Source organism: Plecotus auritus (assembly GCF_963455305.1).
Source record: "Plecotus auritus genome assembly, chromosome: 2".
Taxonomy (NCBI): Eukaryota; Metazoa; Chordata; class Mammalia; order Chiroptera; family Vespertilionidae; genus Plecotus; species Plecotus auritus.
The window spans coordinates 148761012-148768694 of record NC_137771.1 but is presented as its reverse complement, the minus strand read 5'-3'; positions in this window follow the sequence as shown (position 1 = coordinate 148768694).

Here is a 7683-nt window from a genome sequence, read left to right as displayed (position 1 = left end):
TCTCTAATCAGGATGAGAACTTATATTTGAAAGAAGTAAGTACAATGAAGTGTGGTTTATTTTGCTATCAAATTCAATGGCAAAGCATTATGTTTTGTTTTTGTTTTTGTTTTTGTTTTAGGCAATGGACCTATATCTGTGTGACAAGAATATAATATATGTCGACATTACCAGACCAAGAAGTTTTCACAGTATCCCCAAATCAAAGAAAAAGGTAGAAAATTTATAAAAATTAACTGGAATATCTCATCATAGTGAAATTTCTTCACAAAAAAGAAGAAAAAGAAAGGAAGGAAGGAAGGAAAGAAATAAATGAGGCTGCAGCCAAAGTAAGTTTCCAAGTGGCTTGTTAGCCATGCAATATTGATATTTATGTATGGCACATGGATTAAATGGTAATTCATTCTAGCAGCTGAAGAAATGTACAGTAATCAGAAAAAATAAACCTTATTAAGACCATTAGCCTTTGGGTGAGAACAGCTGCTTAAAGTGTTGAGGCCACTGGGAACAACATCAATAGTCAATTTAAATTATTTAGTGAAGGCAAGTTATTTTGAGTGGTTTTCTGGGCTCTTAATAAGTTGACAGGTGTTACTGATAATGCTCATTTGTGCTTGTTTATTCAAAGAGTCAATGTTTGGAGTGACTGAATAATTAGCCTCTGTGAATCGGCTTCCTGAAACCAGTGAAAATATTTTTAAAAGAAGTTGAGAAAACTCTTAATTAATACACCTAAGGTGAAGTCAGCTATGATGTGTTACAATTTATGTAAGCAGAAACAGGCTTATTTTGACAGATTTCCACTTGTGAAAATGTAAGGAGTTTAAATCCTATGATTATAACATCATTGTACTATATTATCAATTAACATGTATTTTGTGGAAAACATTTTAATTTTCCATGAATCACTGAACCAGTAGTTTCAACAATAAATTTCATTTGCTCTCATGGACTTAACTGTTGTCACTCCACATATTTTGTCACAATCAGCAGCTAAATATCCTAACTTGCCCTACCATGCAGCGTTTGATGACTTACCAGTGGTAACATTTTCTTGTGAGTTTTGTTTTTTAGCTCAGGGCCAGGATTGAAATTTTTTTTAAAAATATATTTTATTGATATTTTACAGAGAGGAAGGGAGAGGGATAGAGAGCTAGAAACATCGATCAGCTGCCTCCTGCACACCTCCCACTGAGGATGTGCCCGCAACCAAGGTACATGCCCCTGACCGGAATCGAACCTGGGACCTTCAGTCCGCAGGCCGACGCTCTATCCACTGAGCCAAACCGGTTTCGGCTGAAATTTTTTTTCTAAGTGAGAAGAACCTCCTTTCACCAGTATTATGGAACATTGACTGGGGGGCTTTAGAATTCATTTTTTGCTCATTGTGATCATTCAATGATATTTCTTAATGAATTCAACTAAACTTGTAAGACAACAAAGCCCTTACATGCAAAACTTACTCTGTGGTAAAGGCATTTTGACAATAAAAGCAAGATCTCCATTCCCACATAGATTTGAAGTTTTATTTTTCACGCTCAAACTACAGTTTCAGTAGCATATTATAGAGACCTCAATGCAAAGGAAATTTTTATATTTCAAGACCCATTTATTGTGCCATTGAGCAGCTTTCACTTAACTTTAAATGAGAAATGAATGCATCTCACACACTAAAAGAAAAATGTCCAGGCAATAATCTAATATAACTCTATAATTGCCTGCCAAGAGATTAATATGCTCAATTTAAGTCACATGCCCTTGGATTGATCTCAGTATTGGACAGTGTTTATCTGGGTGAAAAGACTACATTTGGGTAAAGGATTAAATGTTTAAAATCTCATTACAGGTCAGGATTATCAGATGAACATTTGCAATTGATTTTGATGATAGGAAATAACTTTGAACCCTAATTAAGAGAAATGTTACCCACCTTTCCAAAAAAGAATTTCATTCTCTTTAGTAGACCTGTTCTACAAAAACTTGTACTCAATATTATTATGTTTTAAATTTCATCACTGAAAATTTGGAAATTAATTTTCTCTCTTGCCTTATAAATACCTATATAATCAATTTTTGCTTCTTAGCCCACGAAGTCTAAAATATATACTATTTGCAGACCTCTGTTCTGGAGGAAGTAAAATCAGAGTGGGAAGCGAGTCAGTGGAAGAGAAGAAATATTTCCAACCAAAGAAGATGGCTTGGGCATCTGAGTGACAACCAATAGAATATGTGAAAAATAGTTATCAACACCAAATCATTTAAACATGCTTCCTTCTGCTTACCTTTTTGAACCATCAGTAATACCAGTTTCTTCCAGAAGATGGCTCCCTTTATTTTCCCAAAATTTTGTTATGAAATTTCTAACATACAGAAAATTTGAAATATTAGAGTAAACACCCACAAACTCTTAGATTCTCTTATCAACATTTTGTTATGCTTATTTTATCCCTTGTTTATCAATCTATCCTTCCACCCATCTTGCTTTCTGGTATATCAGTACTCCTCCCCCCATATACTTAGCAAGTATTTCATTAACTAGTATTCAATATTTACTCACAATTTCCATTTATTTATTTATTGGGGTGACACTGGTTAACAACATTATACAGGTTTCAGGTGCACTATTCTACAACACATCATCTGTACCAGGGGTGGGCAAACTTTTTGACTCGAGGGCCACAATGGGTTCTTAAACTGGACCGGAGGGCCGGAACAAAAGCATGGATGGAGTGTTTGTGTGAACTAATATAAATTCAAAGTAAAGGAGCGGAGGGGAGAGCAAGAGAACCCTCCGCTCTTTCGGCTCCGCAGGCCGGATAGAACAGCCGAACGGGCCGGATCCGGCCCATGGGCCGTAGTTTGCCCACGGCTGATACACTGTATTGTGTGTTCACCATCTCACGTCAAGTCTCTGTCCATCACCACACTTTCCTTTCTTTTAAAGTAAAATATACATACACTGAAATGCTCAAATATTATATGAACATTTTATGAATTTTGACATATTGTGAAGTTAATCCTAAACCCATAAAAATACAGAACATTACTGTTAACACAGAAAGTTCCCGTATACTCCTCCCCATTCAATTCTTTCTCCCCTTCCCAGAAGCAACCACTGTTCTGATTTTCCTTTCTCACTACAGATTAGTTTTGCATGGTATAGAACTTCATATATACAAAGTGATACAATACATACTTTTAAAAAAGTCTTCTTTCACTTAGCATAATGGTTTTGGAACTCATGTTGATATGTAAAATCAATACTTCATTCCAATTTATTTCTGAATAGTAGTCCATAGTATAAGTATAAATATTACAGTTTGCTCTTCTAATCACCTATTGATGGGGCACCTAGACTGTTTCCTGTGTGTATTATGAATAAAAATGCTATACACATTCCTATATGAAGTTTTCTTTTATTTTGCTTTAATCTTTTAAATTACAAAATACTACAGGTGGTGCTTACTTTTCCTATATTTCAGGAATAAATTGTGGACCCAAAGCAGATTATCATTGTTGGAAACTTTTGACCATGGAAAAGTAATTAGAAGGGCATATATCACAATATAGAGACTATTCCCCTACCCAACATCCAGCTTCAACCGTTATCTGCTGCTGGTCAATCACTTTTCATCCAGGCCCTTACCTACTGAACCCTCCCTCATATTATTTTAAGGTAAATCCCAGCCACACTGCTGTTTCATCTGTAAATATTTTGTATGTATCTGGTAAGGTAAACTATTAAAAATTAAACATAATGACAGTTCAATGATAACACCTAAAGGATTAACAATACATGTTAATATTGTCAAAAATCCAGTCTGTATTTAAATTACTTTAGTGTCTGTCCAGCTGGTTTGTTCAAATCGTGCCTCAAATAAGATCCATACATTGTAATTGGTTGAGGAGGCACTTGGATTTTTCATCTATAGGCAGAGTCAGTTGTGCAACCAGTGTCTTCACCCAGGGCCCCGCTCAGGAGCACCCCAGGCTTGAGGTTTAATGCTCTGCAGTCGCTGTCTTGAAAGTCTTAATAATTGTACCTTTGAATGTGTGTTTTGTAGGTGAAGTATAATGGGATGATAGAGCACATACTTGGGACTTGGAGCCTCAGCTCCCATGTGGGCCCTCTTCCTGGGGCCTCCTCCCTCTCTAGGGACAGGTCCTAAAGAGTCAGGGGTTCCACAGTCCACTGATGCCAGCCTCCACCTCTCCCTGCTCTCTCTCCAAAGCTGGCAGCACCACCCTGCCTTCCACCCGCAGCTTGATCCCCACATCCTGGATCCAGGTACATAACGCATCCCAGGGCATTGCTGGCTCGCTGCAGGCTGGGCCAGGAGGACAGTGGAGGGAGATGGCTGGCTCTACTTCGTTGCCCCTACTTGCAAATGAAAGGTCGAGAAAGATTGCAGAAGAAAGGAAATAGCTTAATATTTTAGTACCTTTTTCTGCTCTTTGCTAAAAAGACCTCACACTGGGGTTCCTAAAAATTACACTGGGCCCTGAAAATTAGTTATGCAGCTAGTCCTGTCCATGGGTACTTACTCTCTCAATCTCTCTCTTCCTTCCCCCTCCTCCATTTACATGCTATTGAAGAAATTAAGTTACCCTGTAGATGCCGATTGCACTCCTGTGGAGTCATTTCACGTGTACCTCTGTCCTCTATATTTTGTATAATTGGTTGTTAGATATGAAGACTTAATTAGATGTATAGTTTTTAAAAGAATGCTTCATGATTTTTAATTTCAATAATGCTTTATAATTTTAAAGAAAGCTTCATAATTTCTAAAGCTGTACAACTATTAAACCTGTCATTTTCTAACCTAGTTACTGGGCTTTGCTCTCAAAGGCCTCCTTGAAGTCCAGGCCTGAGTCTTGGGGTTGACCAGCCTGCTGGGACCTCAGGTGGTAGAGTGTAAAAAAGTAAGCCCCCGCCTACACCTGAGGAGAGAGAGTTAATGGGAGAAAACACTCTGAATGCACTTCCTGGTTTCTAGGGGTGGTAAACAGAGATGCGCCACCCAGAGCCCTCTTCAAGCGAGGGCTTGCTGCCCATCAGGCATCGTGGCCAGCAGCAGCCTCCAGCGGTCATGGGGTCTGGCTCAGCTGCTGAGAACCACTCCCTCAGTGGTCGGCAAACTCATTAGTCAATAGAGCCAAATATCAACAGTACAACAATTGAAATTTCTTTTGAGAGACAAATTTTTTAAACTTAAACTTCTTCTAATGCCACTTCTTCAAAATAGACTCGCCCAGGCCGTGGTATTTTGTGGAAGAGCCACACTCAAGGGCCCAAAGAGCCGCATGTGGCTCACGAGCCACAGTTTGCCGGCCATGGCTTAGGTCATGACTTGGGCCACACACCTCTGGTGACTAAACACCCTGGGTGTACAGAGGTGGATCATTTGGCCCAAAGTTATTGACAGGCAGCAACTGTTCCAGATCTCCTGGCAGGCTGACTGGGGTTTTGTTGGGCCAGCAAAGTATTTACCTTCTGCCTAACACTGTTTTCTTCCCCTTTCACAGGACTGATCCCTAATAAATATCTTGCACCCTAAATTCAGTCTCAGTAAATGCTTCCAGAGTAGCCAGCCTGTGACACAAGGTGATGTTATCCCACATGTTCTACTATCTATTACTATAGGTACATAAATATAACCTATTCTGATCTTGTTTAACTTCCCACTACACGGTTCCACCTTAATGCCGTGTGGCATCTTGAACTGAGTCTTGCCACAATTGACCCTTTCCCACACAAACATGATCCTTCCTCCCCATTTTCACCACTGCCTCACCTCCTGTATTATCCATTGCTATGTTAACAAATTATTCCCAAAACATAGTGGTTTAAAAACAATAAACACATATGGTCTCACAGGTTTTATGGGTTCAGAATTGGAGAGGGTTTGTCTGGGTGGGAACTGGCGCAGCAAGGAACACGTTCTGCCCCAGAGCTTCTGGAGGGAGCACAGAGACCTGGATTTCAGATACTGATTTCTGACCTCTGACCTCCAGAATTAAAAGAGAATACATTTCCAATGCTCCCCCAGGTCCTGTGACTAGTCTAGGATCCCTCAGGTGATCTAATTGGTCCACTGTTTTCTTAGCATAAAAATAAGGGGAGAAATCACAAAGGAAAAGATAGATTTGATTTCAAAAAGTAAAGCTTCTTTCTATAGGCTAAAAGATATTTTATATAAAGTTGAAATGCAAATTACAAACTCATGCCAAATAACTAGCACCATTACTGACCCTATTAATTACCTTAATATACAAAGAACTCATAAAAATTATTAAGAAAAAGATTGTTCAAATTTAAAAAAAAATAGCCAAGAATAATCATTGATAATTCACAGAAGAGAAAAACAAATATCCAGTAAACATAAAAATTCCACTGATAATAAAAATTTCAAAATAAAACAATGGGATACCAAAATTTATCTGATTGGCAAACAAACAAACAAACAAAACACACAAAACTCCAAACACACACAAAAAATATTTATTTTAAATGTCACTGCTGGTGACAGTTTATTTTGATGTGTTTTACATCTGTTGGGTTCCTGGTCTACATTTCCATCTTCAACTGTATTAACTATTTTGTCCTCTCATTGCAAGTTTTCCAGGAATGTCATTTTAATGGCTACGCCATACCCAGGATGTAAAAAGTGTATTGACCTAGTGATTTGCCGGGGTTCTTGTTTCAGCATTAAGAAGGGATCAGCAATCTGGAGAAAGGCTGTGCATAGATTAAGTAAGAGTCCAGAGATGAAAGATAATTTTGAAAGGCATTGGGGGGTTAGAGGAGTCTAGCTAAAGGAGCTAAGTTCTCTTTGTCTCAGGACCCCTTGCTGTTTATTAACACAATTTGTCCTAAGGCAAGGTGGAGACATAAACTTTAAAGGATAGGGTTTAGCACAGAAGCACTGTCAGATTGGGGAATAGCCTACGGCTGTTCAGGTGTTTGGCCAATAGGAGGCAATAACATGTAGATTAAGATGCCATGAGCTGTCTGGCAGCCAACAATCATCCTTTCAAATCCTTTTCAGGTTTGCCTTTAGCCATTCCAACAGGTGATAACATATGTGACTCAGTCCTTGTTGAGTCCCCAAGTTCCATCAACCGTTTTTTATTTATTTATTTTTTAATAAATCTTTATTGTTCAGATTATTACAGGTGTTCCTCTTTTTCCCCCCATAGCTCCCCTCCACCTGATTCCCCACCCCACCCCACCCCATGCCCTTACCCCCCGCCACTGTCTTCATCCATAGGTGTAAGATTTTTGTCCAATCTCTTCCCGCACCCCTAACACCCCCCGCCCCGAGAATTGTCAGTCCACTCCCTTTCTATGTCCCTGATTCTATTATATTCACCAGTCCATTCTGTTCTTCAGATTTTTTATTCACTTGATTTTTAGATTCACTTGTTGGTAGGTATGTATTTGATGTCATTTTGTTGTTCATAATTTTTATCTTTACCTTTTTCTTCTTCTTCCTCTTCTTAAAGAATACCCTTCAGCATTTCATATAATATTGGTTTGGTGGTGATAACTCCTTTAGCTTTTTCTTGTCTGTGAAGCTCTTTATCTGACCTTCAACGCTGAATGATAGCTTTGCTGGGTAGAGTAATCTTGGTTGTAGGTTCTTTTTTTTTTTTTTTTTTTCAAATTTTTATTAAGGTATT